The sequence below is a fragment of the Microcaecilia unicolor genome, chromosome 6 (assembly GCF_901765095.1).
Source record: "Microcaecilia unicolor chromosome 6, aMicUni1.1, whole genome shotgun sequence".
NCBI classification, from domain to species: Eukaryota; Metazoa; Chordata; class Amphibia; order Gymnophiona; family Siphonopidae; genus Microcaecilia; species Microcaecilia unicolor.
This window is the reverse complement of record NC_044036.1, coordinates 309,888,681-309,903,340: the sequence shown is the minus strand read 5'-3', so window position 1 is coordinate 309,903,340 and position 14,660 is coordinate 309,888,681.

Below are 14,660 nucleotides of genomic sequence, written 5' to 3'. Positions count from 1 at the left end.
AAAAATGTCCAAAGCCGTGCATTGTGTTCTGGCTTACAGCAAAATGATATTGTACAAATTGATATCATGAGCATATTTAGATAGGATTACTACAAAAAACATCAATCTACTCTTGAAAATCATTTAACTATCTTCTCACCGAGCATTTTGTACACATAGAAAATTCTTCTCAGTACATAACATCAACCTTCACTCCTGCGCCCCTTCTCAGCTGCAAATTGAAACTCATTTAGGTTCTGCTAATCGAAATCATACCACAGAAAGACAGCTATCCACCATACTTTTTTTACATAACTCCCAAAAAGCCTTACTCCTTTCTGCTTTGTTCAATTCAAGTTGTCCCTCAATTATTTCTACCAGTAAGTCACCCTTTCCCCCCCCCCCCCCCACCCAGTCATAGGCTCCCCAATAACTCAAAATCTCCTATGTATTTTTGTCTGTGAGTCTTGTTTGTTTTAACTAGATTATCAGCTGCAACGAGCAGGGACCGTCTCTTAGACATTTCTGTGCAGCACGAAAAGTTAGACATTGAAAAAAAATCTTTTTTAATGTATATATTTTCATAGATATATCAAAATGATTGGATATATTGCTCTCAAGAGAGAGCGAACACAACTTAAAATTCAGCAGTAAAGCAATCTCAATAAAGCGACTACTACAAACTCAAATAGGAAGCAAATTAAAAGACATATTCACACAAGTCACGTCTGCCCTTTGTGTCCGGTTGTAATGTTGGTCGTAACGGAAATACAGACACTACAGATAAAGGGAAATGGGACTTGATATACCGCCTTTCTCTGTTTTTTTGCAACTACATTCAAAGCAGTTTACATATATTCAGGTACTTATTTTGTACCTGGGGCAATGGAGGGTTAAGTGACTTGCCCAGAGTCACGAGGAGCTGCAGTGGGTATCGAACTCAGTTCCCAAGGATCAAAGTCCACTGCCCCAGGATCAAAGTTATCTTTGGTGAATTTGTTCATAGATCCAGTGCAGTGCAACAGAAGAAGCCCCAAAAAGGTGATGACTAAATGACTAACCGCAATTAAGCAGGTAATGCATTACCTTTATGTTACAAAATCTAAATCATAGGGGTGTACATTCAGTTCATGCTGCTGTCTAGAAATTTAAAGTGACGTGTGCGTATATATCTATAAATCGTGTACAGTTTCATTACGCACATTTATACGTTTTTGCACACATGCAACCAACCTCTAATAAATCAAGTAGATCAAACCAACCCAAAGAAATGCCCGAAAGTTGAGGAAAATCTGTTTTTAAGCAAGCAGATTTGTTTGACCATGCACACGCATCCCAGGACCAACGCAGGCTGGTGCATGACAAGCCTCGGAGAGATCAGCGTTTCTCAACCTCTTTGGCTACATCTCCCCCCTCCCTCCCTTTTCTTCCATGGAATAAATACTTATTTTAAATTGTTAACTTTATACGTATATTTCAGAAAAAGAAACGTAATAGCCACACATTCCAGAAATGCCAAACTGGAGCAACTACTTTTAGGTCCATTAGGGGGGGGGGGGGGGGGAGGGAGAAGTCTGTCTGTATTATTTTCAGATTGTAAGCTCTATTGAGCAGGGACTGTCTCTCTATGTCAGGTGTTCGTTCAGCGCTGCGTGAGTCTGGTAGCGCTATACAAATGTTTAATAAGAATAATAATAATTTCCTTGAGATCCACATCCCATCATTAAACTAGCAAGCTTCGGTGGCTACAAGAAGCGATGTTACACCTGTCAGGCATTGATGTGACAAAGCGACGAACGAAACAAAAGTTCCGCGGAGTCAGCTGTTGAGAAATTCGTACCGTACCTTTAAGCGTCTTCCCCTGCAAGAAAAGACGTTCCCACGCTGTAAAATGTCCCTGGCAAAATCGTAACAGTGCACCCCGCTTCAGACATCGCTTTCAGAATCGTCGTCGACAGCACCTGCACAGCCCAGTGAAAGCCAGTACGATTTGGTTGTTTTGATTAATTCAGCTCCACTTCTGCTTTCACTTTGGACACGGTTACACGCGATCACTGACTGAGGAGGAGCGAAAACACTGGAAGGAGCATTCCCCCCTCCCCCCTCAGCCCTTCAGGAAACAGACACAGTGCCTCGGCTCTTGATCAATCAGTACAGTCACAGTTTCATAAACTTAACTAACAGATCTTGTTGTCCACCAGTTTCTTGTGCATGTCACAGGGGCGTAGCCAGACACCCAATTTTGGGTGGGCCTGGGCCCAAGATGGGTGGGCAGAAGAACCTCGCCCCATCCCACAGGTGATTTGGTCTCTCCTTCTATCGCCTGCATGCCATATGGTCTCTCAAACATCCCCCCTCCCCCGCATACCTTTTAAATAGCATATTTTCACCAGCAGCCAGCAGCAACTAATACACACTGCTCATGTTGGCCCCACACCCTTCCCTCTCATGCAACTTCCTGTTTCCACCTAGGCAGAAATACATCAGAGGGAAGGCTGTGGGTCCGGTGCGAGCAGTATGTATGTCACTGCAGGTGAAGATCTGCTGCTTACAAGGTATGCAGGAGGGACACTTGTTGGGAGTTTTCGGCTGGTGGGGCATCATAGGTATGCTGCTACTGGGTGGGCCTGAACCCAAAGTGGGTGGGCCTGGGGCCCATCCAAGCCCACCCTTGGCTACGCCACTGGCATGTCACCTCACCCAGCTTCTGGTACTGGAGAGCTGGGACTGGGACACCCCTACCAACGTTTTCATTTCCAAACGTCTCCCCGGACCACCTGCCTGAAGTTCTTCTAAATGAAATGTATGTGTCACTTCTCTCCTGCCTCCCATATCGCTGGTCTAGGTGTTAGGGCAGGCTTTCCAAACTTGTGCTGGGAATCCACCACAATGAATATGCACGAGAAAGACCTGCATGCACTAACTCCATTCTATGCATCATTTGTCTCCAGGATGCTCAGTGTGGATCTGCTGAAAACCACACTGTCAGTCTTGGGGAGAAAGGCTGTATCAGGAAATATTGTCTCCACTATTTGGACCCTTTTACTAAGGACTGTGCTCTTCAGAGAACAAATTGGGACTGTTAGAGTAGAGTAGAGTAAACAACAGTTTTGCTATGTTACTTTCTGCCCTACCCCATTTTCTTCTCTAAGCTATTAATGTTTTATCAGGCTGTGAAGAAACAGTGTGTAAAATGTATTGGATATTTTCCTGCCTTAATTATGTCCTGAAGTGTATTTCTCCTATTTGGCCAGCAGATGGTATTTCTTTGCTGTAAAACTGTTACAGAGAACTGAGGGGCCCTTTTACTAAGCCGCTTAAGCATCTACGTGCACCCAATGCGTGCCAAAATGGAGTTGCTGCCCAACTTCCATGTGGATCTTGTGGTAATTTTATTTTTGGCGTGCATCCGATACGTGCGTCTGAAAAATATTTTTTATTTTCAGGTATGCATAACGGATGTGCGCCAAGTGGCATTTGGCGTGCGTAGGTCATTACCATCCGGCTACCATGTGAGTCTTTACCAATGGCTGGTGGTAAGGTCTCAGACCCAAAATGGACACGTGACAATTTTCATTTTGCCGCCTTTTTTACAGGCGCAATAAAAAATGGATCGGCGCATGCTCAAAACCCGTGCCTACACTACCGCAAGCCATTTTTCAGAGCGCCTTTGTAAAAGGACCCCTGAATGTTCTTTAGTTTAACACAAACAGGAAGCAAGCGGCAGTATCTTTTTGAAATCTTTTGTTGACTGGGCTTTTCCTTTAGAGTGTACTGGTTTTGCCTCCAGTCTTAGCCAGGGAGAAAAAAGAGACAGATCTCTTTGCTGAGGCTTGGTGAATTATATGTCCTGATCTTCCCAGGTACTTTTTAGAAAGTAAACAAATGTTTAGTTAGTGTTATAATTTATTCATATTTCAGTTACCTGTTATTGTTTGTTGATTGCACATTTTTCATTCATTGTTCAATATATTTTTAAGACAAAAAACAATTGTTTATTACCTCTGCCTGTGCTTTCTGGGAACTGTGGGACCAATGGGAGTGTGGCCCCAGTAACCTAGAAATCACTGGGGATAATTTGAGAGCGGGAGACTCGCCCAGAGGTGGTTGTGACCCAGTTGGTGGGAGGAGGGTGCAAGGAGAAGTTCCTTATGAAGGAGCTAAACCAGTTGAAGGAGTAGGGAAGGATGTAGGCCAAACCAAACAAACTGGTCTCCAGAGGCTGATTGTAGTAGAATTTATCTATACTGCATAAAAAAAATATATGCAGATTGCACATATATAATGGAGATGAGAGAACATAAGAGCTTGAAAAGTGTATGATACAAGACTAGAACATCAAATTACAGTGATAACTGTATGTGCACGCAGTGACCCATGAAACAGAAGCTGTAAAAGTATACGCATGGAGTGTGCCATGAAACACCTAGCCCCTGCCTGGGGTTACCCCGCAGCCACTTAGAGGGTCTATCACCAGCACATATCACTTGGGTTGCTCTAGCGTTTAGGGTGTGCTAAAACTTAGCGCACACTAAAAATGCTAGTGTGCCTTTGTAAAAGGCCCCCTAGATGTTCACATTGTTCGCGCACTAACTGGTCAATGCAGTGTTAATGGGGGATCATTTAGGGGTCCTTTTACAAAGGCACGCTAAATTTTTTTTAGCACATGCTAAAATTAAGCACGCACTAAACATTAGAGATACCCATAGGAATATATGGGCTTCTCTAGCATTTAGCGTGCACTAAAACTTAGCATGCACTAAAAATGCTAGTGTGCCGTTGTAAAAGACCTCCTTAATGCCTCCTAAACAGGAGTAAGTGCACAACCTGCATTAAAAAATAGAAAAATCCCTATTTTATTGCTGCAGTGAAAATGGGCTTAGTGTGCGGGAAAGTCCCGTGTTAGGACGCACTAAATCAAGGACTACTTAGCAACTCTCAGTGGCGTTCCATGGTCGGCTGCCACCCGGGGCGGATTGCAGCTGTGCACCCCCCTGGATGCAGCATTGTCCGTCCCCCTGGGTGCAGTGTCCCTCCCAGTGCATCACCTCCAAGCCCCCCACCTGGGTGCATTCTTCTTACCTGTTGGGGTGCTGGGAGCAGCCGCGTGGCTGTCGGCTCCACTGGTCTCTGCTCCCTCTGCCCCGGAACAGGAAGTAACAGCAGAGGGAGCAGGGAACCAGCGGAGCCGACAGCTGCACGGCTGCTCCCTGAACCCCTCCTGCAGCGTGCACCTGTGGCGGACCGCCCCCACCGCCCCGCCCTCGGTACACCACTGGTAACTCTAGGCCTTAATGTTTTGTACTTCTCCCAAGTCTTACCCACAAGATTAAATCTTACAGCTTTCCCCAACCCTGCCCATAACTTTTCCAGCTATTTTTTAGGAGAGTGCTCCAAGATTTGTCATGAACTTTTCTCCTCCTTTCACTTTTATTTTTGACACAGGGAATTTAATCTCTGAAACTAGATACTTTATCAGTTACAAAAACAGCATTACAAGGAAATCACCTGACCTGTTGTACTATAATCACTTATGCCAGGTAAGGTGATTTGTGGATCCCGATCAGGGAACTGTTTCCTGAAGAAAAACTGCTACTAATTCAAATAATCCACAAATCTGTATCAAAGTTCAAATAAATTGGCCGGTTCCTGGGATCTTTAGGAACCAAAGTCAATGTGCATTCCCATGAATCAGTAAATCTGCATCCTATCAATTGGATTTTCCTCCGGTTTGCTGGGAAGATTATTGAAAAACTACCCAAGTGAATGTAGAAATTTCACTCAAACTAGAACCAGAATGGAATTTCTCTGGTCCATTTTTCACATTTCTGATGATGGTAATTCGAGCTTGATTATATGAAGAAGCTGCAATTTTTAAACAACAATGTTGCCAGGATTTTAGGTGGGCTAAATACATATCTCATATTTGTTGATACACCTACACTAGTGCCTGGTGGAGTTCTGGCAGGAATAGCAGAACCAGTGGCATAGCAAGGGGGGGGGGGGGGTCCGCCCCGGGTGTCAGCTCAAGGGGGGTGCTCCCTGCCAGCTCCCCCCCCCCCCGGGTGCAGCACGATGACACCCCCCTCGGCACATCAACACCCCCAGACCCAGTGCCTACCCTCAGTTCCGTCCAACCAGCTCCCGCACCCTACCTTTAAAGAAATCTCAGAAGCCGTGGGGAGGTGAGGTGCAGCGCCTTGCGCCTACATGTAAAAGAAGTATGGATCATCTCATCGGGCCTTGCCTCACTCTGTCTGTCCCGCCCTCCACTGACGCAACTTCCTATTTCCGCAAGGGCGGGACAGACAGAGTGAGGGAAGGCCCGATGAGACGATCCACACTTCTTTTACATGCAGGTGCGAGGCACTGTGTCTCGCCTCGCCACGGCTTCTGAGATTTCTTTAAAGGTAGGGTGCAGGAGCTGGTTGGACGGAGTTGAGGAGGGTAGGCACTGGGTCGGGGGGTGTCATCGTGCTGCACCCGGGGGGGGGTGCAATGGCGAACTGCCCCGGGTGGCAGCCCCCCTTGCTACACCACTGAGCAGAACACCTTTTTGGTTGGGGTGGGGGTGAGGGTGGGGGGGGAGAGGAGTAAAAAAAATCCTCTGCTCTGCCCACCAAGCTTTCTAGTAGCTAATGATATGTGGAGCAGAAGTTTGATTGGGTCGTGAGCCCAGTGCCCCATTCCGTTTTTGCCTCCCGAGTTCTGCTGCTAGTTTAAAATACTTCTAATATATGGCACTCAAAACTGTATGTGCAAATTTGGGCATGCACCCAATTAGTGTGCACAATTTAACTGAGTAACGAGCCAATTATTGGCACTAATTGTCAACAATTTGGATTTATGCGCACATCTGTAAAGATACGCACCTAAATCTTTTAGGGCCCCTTTTACAAAGGCGCACTAGCATTTTTAGCATGTGCTAAAAATTAGTGTGCGCTAACCATGTAGATGCCTATAGGAATATTATGGGCATCTACATGGTTAGCACGTGCTAATATTTAGCGCACATTGAAAACACTAGCGCATCTTTGTAAAAGACTCCCTTAGCGCACAACTTAAAAGGGAGAGTAGCCATGGAAGGAGAATGGGCGGGTCAAGGGTGTTCACTAAAAATGTAAGCAGTAGTATAGAGTTCAGGGGATCTGCACCTAATTTACACTAGGTTTCAGTTGGTGTAAATCCTCATGCCAAAACTTGGACGCAGATCCCAGTACTATGTGCTATACTATCAATGGTGCCCAAATTGGAGTGCCATTTATAGAATGGCACTCAGCACTCATTTTTTTTGGGCGCTCACATTATTGACTCTAGTCCATTATGCATGTACATGTTTAGAATAATGACCCATACATGAGTATGTGTACACATAAACGTGAGTAAATTGCAAATATTCTGCCTAAGCACTATTCTGGAAATACCTGCTTAACTTCCATAGTGCTTATTTGCAAGAGGGGTGTTCAGAGGGGGAAACATAGATTGCATGTAGATGGGGCTTTCACTAAGGGACCCTTTTACAAAGGCATGTCAAAAAGTGGACTGCGGTAGTGTGGGTGCATGTATTGGACCGTTTCTCCAACGCGTCTGGAAAAATGTTTTTTTGAGGGGGGGGGGCAGGAAATGGACATGCGGCAAAATGAAAACCAGTGCACGTCTATTTATGGCCTGATCACTTAACACCACCCATTGACTTAGCGGTAAAGGTTTACACGTTATCCATGCGGTAACCGTCCAGCGTGCCAACTGCCGATTACTGCCAGGAACACGAAGGCTGGGCCTTGCAGTGCCTGTGTGAATCCTGGTCAGCCTGAAAATGTAATTTGCAAGCCCTGCAGCAGAGGTGGGGGAAGAAGCAGGAAGTGGCAGATTCCATACATGTGGGAGGGGAAAGTAGGGATTGATGCTGGATTGTGGGAGGCGAGATGGAGGTCAAGATTTGCTGCGGCACCCCTGAGAGTTCGCTGTGGTGCACCAGGGTGCCGCGGCACACAGTTTGGGAAACACTGGACTAACTTAATACAGTTTTTAATTAGCTTTCGAAGGTAAAACTTCTTTCCGATCTGAAGAAGAAGGATTACCTTCAAAAGCTAATCAAAAAATGTTTGTCCAATTTAAAAGGTATCATCTTATTTTCTTTTCTATGATTTGATTTATTTCTATTTCTTACCTATAAGAAATAGAAATAAAGCTATGGTTTTAAAGTATTTTGTGGAAGACAGTGTATGTTAAAAGACAATTCATTAGTCCCCAAACTTAGGAGTCAGGAGCAAAAATAAGTTACGTTGAAGTTCAGCAATGGAAAGAAACTAGGTTTCTGACAATTTTTGATATTTATGTGTTGATGTATATTGTTTTGATGTATGTATTTTTTAATGTATGTTTTATTGTACTCTGCTTAGTTTTTAAGTGGAATATAAATTAAATAAATAAATAAATATTCTTTTCAAGACTGCCAACAATTGTGTATTGATCACGCTGCCAACTGAAGGGACATTTTTATACCTGTGCATATAAGTGAAATGTATGTGCATCTTTAGAATTCTGCAAATGTGGTCAAATTTTCAAAGCCAAAGTGTGCACATGCTTCCAGTTTGAAAATTACCTCAGGAAAATTGTTCACTTTTATTTTGTGTAATGCTTTATTATATTGAGGGAGCAACTCTGCATGAATTTGTGTTTCAGCTAAAAAGCCTTCATCAGGATTTCACAACCTCATTTCATAGTAAACCGATGTTATTGAGAACATGCTCCTACACCTTCGTTGAAGATACGTTCAGTTCAAAGAGCACCGCGCTTCTTACAAAAAAATATGATTTTCTGTGCGCCGGTATCAAACATCAATACAAGCTTGTATTGATGTTTGATACCAGAGCATGTTCTCAGTGACATCTTTTTGACATGCCTTTGTAAAAAGGGTCCCTTAGTGAAAGCTCCATCTACATGCAGTCTATGTTTCCCCCTCTGAACACCCCCCTTGCAAATAAGCACTATGGAAGTTAAGCAGGTATTTCCAGAATAGTGCTTAGGCAGAATATTTGCAATTTACTCACATTTATGTGTACCCATACTCATGTATAGGTCATTATTCTAAACATGTACATGCATAATGGACTAGAGTCAATAACATGGGCGCCCCCAAAAAATGAGCGCTGAGTGCCATTCTATAAATGGCACTCCAATTTGGGCACCATTGATAGTATAGCACATAGTACCGGGATCCGCGCCCAAGTTTTGGCATGAGGATTTACACCAACTGAAACCTAGTGTAAATCCTCACACATAAATTAAGTGCAGATCCCCTGAATTCGGCTTACTATGAAATGAGGTTGTGAAATCAGACTCCTGATGAAGGTTTTTTAGACGAAACACGAATTTGTGTAATGTTGCTTCCTCAGTATAATAAAGCATTACACCTATACACGATCATCATTTGGACTCCTTTTTTTTTGTCACCTTTCCTGTTGTTTTGTTTTGTTTGGACTTTGCAAAGTTTTTTTTTTCTTTGTTATTCTTGGGCACTTTCATTTATACCTGCTTTTGAATGCACAATTTTTCTAAGTTAAAATATGTGTGCTTGGATATTCAAAAGTACACATTTCAAACAGCTGTGTACCCACCTATTGGGCATAACATCATAGGCATTCCTGTGCACACAGATCTGCTTTACCTATGGAAATTCCTTTCAAAATTACCCTCCCTTTGAGGGTGTCTTTGCATTTAGGATAAAATGTTCGGTTCTTAGAATGGTACTCAGGGCCTGCGTTAGGGGGTGGCTCACAGGGCAATTGCCCTGAGCCTCCATACCATAGGGGCCCCCAAACCTGTCTCATGCTAAAAGAGAATAGGCTGAAGGCCAGCTTTGGGCCCATTAACGGAAGGGGAGGGAGGGGGACACTCACGGCGCCACTCGCCTGGCTGGGGAGGCTTAGCCTCCCCAAGCCTCTTATACCGGGCGCCTATGGGTTGGTGGCTGGGAGGCTAGGATAGGGGAGGGAAGACTTATACGGTCTGTACCAGAGCCGGTGATGGGAGGCGGGACTGGTGGTTGGGAGGCGGGAAATACTGCTGGGCAGACTTATACGGTCTGTGCCCTGAAAAAGACAGGTACAATTTCAAGGTAAGGTACAAATTCAAGGTAAGGTATACACATATGAGTTTATCTTGGGCAGACTGGATGGACCATGCAGGTCTTTCTCTGCCGTCATCTACTATGTTACTATGTTACACTCCCTGGGCTCCTGAATGCTTAACACCAGCCCTGATAGTACTGAAAGTTGCTTTGTGTTTTTTTTACAGTATAAATCAATCCATGTGCATATTTAAACAAATGGTGTGTGTCGCCACTTGGCTAAAGCCAGTCCTTTTGCAGAGAAAAAGAAACACAGCTGACCAAACGCTAGTTATTAGAATCAAATACAATTGACTAGCTTTTCTTGTAACTCACTGACCAGTTTCAGTTTCATGCATTTTTATTGTGTTTACAATGGCAGCCTTCCACGGGTGAAAGATGTGTTTGTGAAAATGCCCACGTGTGCTTCTCTCCTAACTGCTAGGATTAAGTACAAAGAACTTATGGTGAAATAGAAAATACTAAGAAAATGCCGTCTCGGTGTTTTGCCGTGCCTAATCTCATTCGCGGTCCAGGGCATAAGGTAAACATTCTGAGCAAACTATTATGGTTGATGTGTTAATCCACTTGGAACCGAGCCGTAAGCAAAACAACGATTAGGCACAACTAGGGAGTCACCTAGGGCAGCATCTTCTGGGGGCAGCTGCAGTCCAACCAAAACAACACTTTTGACTTCTATTAAAATAATAAAGTAAATGAAGAGTCCAGTAATGATGCAAAGATACATGGTATTATTAAAAGTAAAACGAGGAAAAGACCTCAAAACACTCGAACGCCTACTACAATTTCGGCGTCTTTCACTGGGGTTATGGTATTCATCACAGGTCTAAAAACCTCATAGCACTCTTTTTTTTTAGGTTTTATTGCATTATTTAATTTATTATTTACTTGTCCTTGTTAAAATAATTTTCTTCATTCTTATTTTAATTTCGGCACAAAAATCACTCTCCTTTGACAATGCAAAAGCAACTATGCACTTGGCCTCTAAAAATAGTAGAAAAAGTCGAGTGCTTAACTGACACCCGATGGCGGCCAGACCTGTTTTTTAGACCTGTGATGAATACTACTACTACTACTTAGCATTTCTATAGCGCTGCCAGGGTTACGCAGCGCTGTACAAGTTTACCATAACCCCCAGTGAAAGATGCCGAAATTGTAGTAGGCGTTCAAGTGTTTTGAGGTCTTTTCCTCATTTTACTTTTAATAATACCATGTATCTTTGTATCATTCCTGGATTCTTCATTTACTTTATTACTAGCAGTTGAGCCCGTAAAAACGGGCTGGTATTGGGGTTTTCCTTCCTTCCTTCGCCCTCCCTCCCCGCGAGGTCGCCACCGCTACCGTCCCCCCACCCCCCCGGAGTCGCTGCCATCCCTCCACCCGGCCCGGGCCCTCTCTCTCTCCGCTACTAAACTTATACATCCATTCGCCGGAACGCAGCACGCACATCAGCTGAGCTGCCGTCGGCCCTTCCTTCTCTGCATGTGTCCCGCCCTCCTGTGATGTAACATCAGCGAGGGCGGGACACAGGCAGGGAAGGAAGGCCGATGGCAGCTCAGCTGATGTGCATGCTGCGTTCCGGCGAATGGATGTGTAAGTTTAGTAGCGGAGAGAGGGCCCGGGCCGGGTGTGTGTGTGTGTGTGGGGGGGGGGGGGTAACAGTAGCGGTGACCTCGGGTGGGCGGGTGCGGTAACCTCGGTGGCGCAGTTTCCCTCTCTGTCCCGCCCTCGTCATCACGTATTGACGCAGGGGCGGGACAGAGAGGGAAATCTCTACTGCGCATTTGCGAGTCGGTCACTTGCCGTTTATATGTTTGATTATCCAGCTTATAATCGAACGAGAATAACGCCCAAGTTCCGACCTAAATCGGGAGATGGGCGTTCTTCTCACAAAAACAAATAAAGCGGCATAATCGAAAGCCGAACTTTGGACGCTTTCAACTGCACTCCGTCGCGGATGCGGACAAAGTTGACGGGGGAGTGTCGGAGGCGTGGTGAAGGCGGAACTGGGGCGTGGTTATCGGGCGAACAGAGATGGGCGCCCTTCGCCGATAATGGATGCGTTTGTAGCTAGAATTTAGGGCACTTTTCCTGGACCCTGTTTTTTGACGAATAGGGCCCCAAAAAGTGCCCTAAATGACCAGATGACCCCCAGAGGGAGTCGGGGATGACCTCCCCTGACTCCCCCAGTGGTCACTAACCCCCTCCCACCACAACAAATGATGTTTCACAACTTTTTACTTTCACCCTCAAATGTCATACCCTCCTCCCAAGCAGCAGTATGCAGGTCCCTGGAGCAGTTGTTAGGGGGTGCAGTGGACGTCAGGCAGGTGGACCCAGGCCCATCCCCCCCCTACCTGTTACAATTGTGCTGCTTAATGCTACTAGTCGTCCAACCCCCCCAAACCCCCTGTACCCACATGTAGGTGCCCCCCTTCACCTCTTAGGGCTATAGTAATGGTGTAGACTTGTGGGCAGTGGGTGTTGAGGGGGATTTGGGGGGCTCAACACCCAAGGGAAGGGTGCTATGCACCTGGGAGCTCTTTTCCCTTTTTTTTTGTTTTTGTAAAAGTGCCCCCTAGGGTGCCCGGTTGGTGTCCTGGCATGTGAGGGGGACCAGTGCACTATGAATCCTGGCCCCTCCCACGAACAAATGCCTTGCATTTATTCGTTTTTGAGCTGGGCGATTTCATTTTCCATTATCGGTGAAAAGCAAAAACGCCCAGCTCACACCTTGGCGAATAAAACATGGGCGTCTATTTTTTTTTAAAAAATACGGTTCACTCCGCCCCTTCACGGACCCGTTCTCGGAGATTAACGCCCATGGAGATGGGCGTTTCTGGTCGATTATGCCCCTCCATATCTATCAGAATTTTAGAGCCTCAGTTGTTTTTGTCAATTTTTGTACTGAATTCTATTCCTGCCACCTCCACCAGGAGGACATTCCAGGCATCCATCACCCTCTCAGTGAGAAAAGTACTTCCATTGGTTACTCCTGAGTCCTGCCACCCTGCCACCTAAATTTATGTACTCTGGTTCTATTGCTTCCTGTTCCCTGGAAAATATTTGTTGTATGTCAATACCATTCAAGTATTTAAATGTCTGTATCATATCTGCCCTATCCCTCTTTTCCTTTAGGGTAAACATATTCAGGTCATCAAGTTTCTTCTCGTGCATCTTTTGCAGCCAACCCCATATCATTTTTGCCACCATCCTCTAAACCACTTCTAACTGTTTTTATGTCCTTATGAAGATACAACTTCCAAAACTGAACACAGTGCTCCAAGTGGGTCCTCACCAGTGACTCGTACTGTTGCATTCACACCTCCTGTCTTCTCCTGGTTATGCCTCTATCTAGCCTAGCATCCTTCGGGCTATGGCCACTGCCTTGTCACATTGCACCCTGGACTTAAAAATAAACCCAGACAAAACTAACATTATATGGCTAGGAAATGAATCACTCAGTCCACCCACTCTGCAGCCCACACTAGAGGAATCCATTATAACTCTTTAAAAAAGAGGTAAAATTAGACTCAGACCTAACAATGGCAACACAAATAAACAATGTGGTATGCAAATATTTTTGCTAACTAAGGGGGTCTTTTACAAAGCAGGCCCAACATGGCCGCCAGCGGTAGTTTCAGGTTGAGCTCACATCATTTCCGGCACTCTGGAAATTTTTAATTTTTTTCTAGCTTGGCGGTAACCCGACAATAGTCGGGCATCGTGCTGCCCGGTTACTGCCGGGTTACCATGGGAGCCCTTACCGTCACCTCAGTGGGTGGCAGTAAGTGCTTCCCACCGCATGGTCACGCAGTAAGGGCTATCTTACACGTGGCCATTTTTGGGAGGCTTTTTACCTGCTGCGGTAAAAATGGCCCTGGCACAGGGGAAAATTGCCCCTGTCGCTACCACAGGGCCCATTTTCCCACAGCTTAGTAAAAGGACCCCTAAACTCCTTCATCATACCAAATATCTGCTGGATGCAAAACACTTTCAGATCATTGTGCAAGCGCTGGTTTTAACATATTTAGGCCTCTCAGAGAAACAAATGCGGAGGCTTCAGGTGGTAGAAAACACAGCAGCCAAGCTAATAGGAGGAGGAAAATGGCAGGAACATGCCACCCTATTGCTACTGAAACTACATTGGCTCCCCTGCAAGGCAAGGGTTGAACTTAGAAAGAAACATAGAAACATAAATACATGACGGCAGATAAAGACCATATGGTCCATCCAGTCTGCCCATCCTCTGAAACTCCTAGCTCTTCCTTTTCTTAAGCGATCCCACAGGCTTATCCCAGGCCTTTTTAAATTCTGACACAGTCCTCAACTCCACACCCTCCACCGGGAGGCCATTCCACGCCTCCACCACCCTTTCTGTGAAATAATATTTTCTTAGATTACTCCTAAACCTATTCCCTCTTAACGTCGTCATATGCCCCCTCATTCCAGAGCTTTCCTTCAGTTGAGAAAGGTTCACTTCCTGTACATAAATGCCCTTGACATATTAAATGTCTCTATCATGTCTCCTATCTCCCTCCTCTCTTCC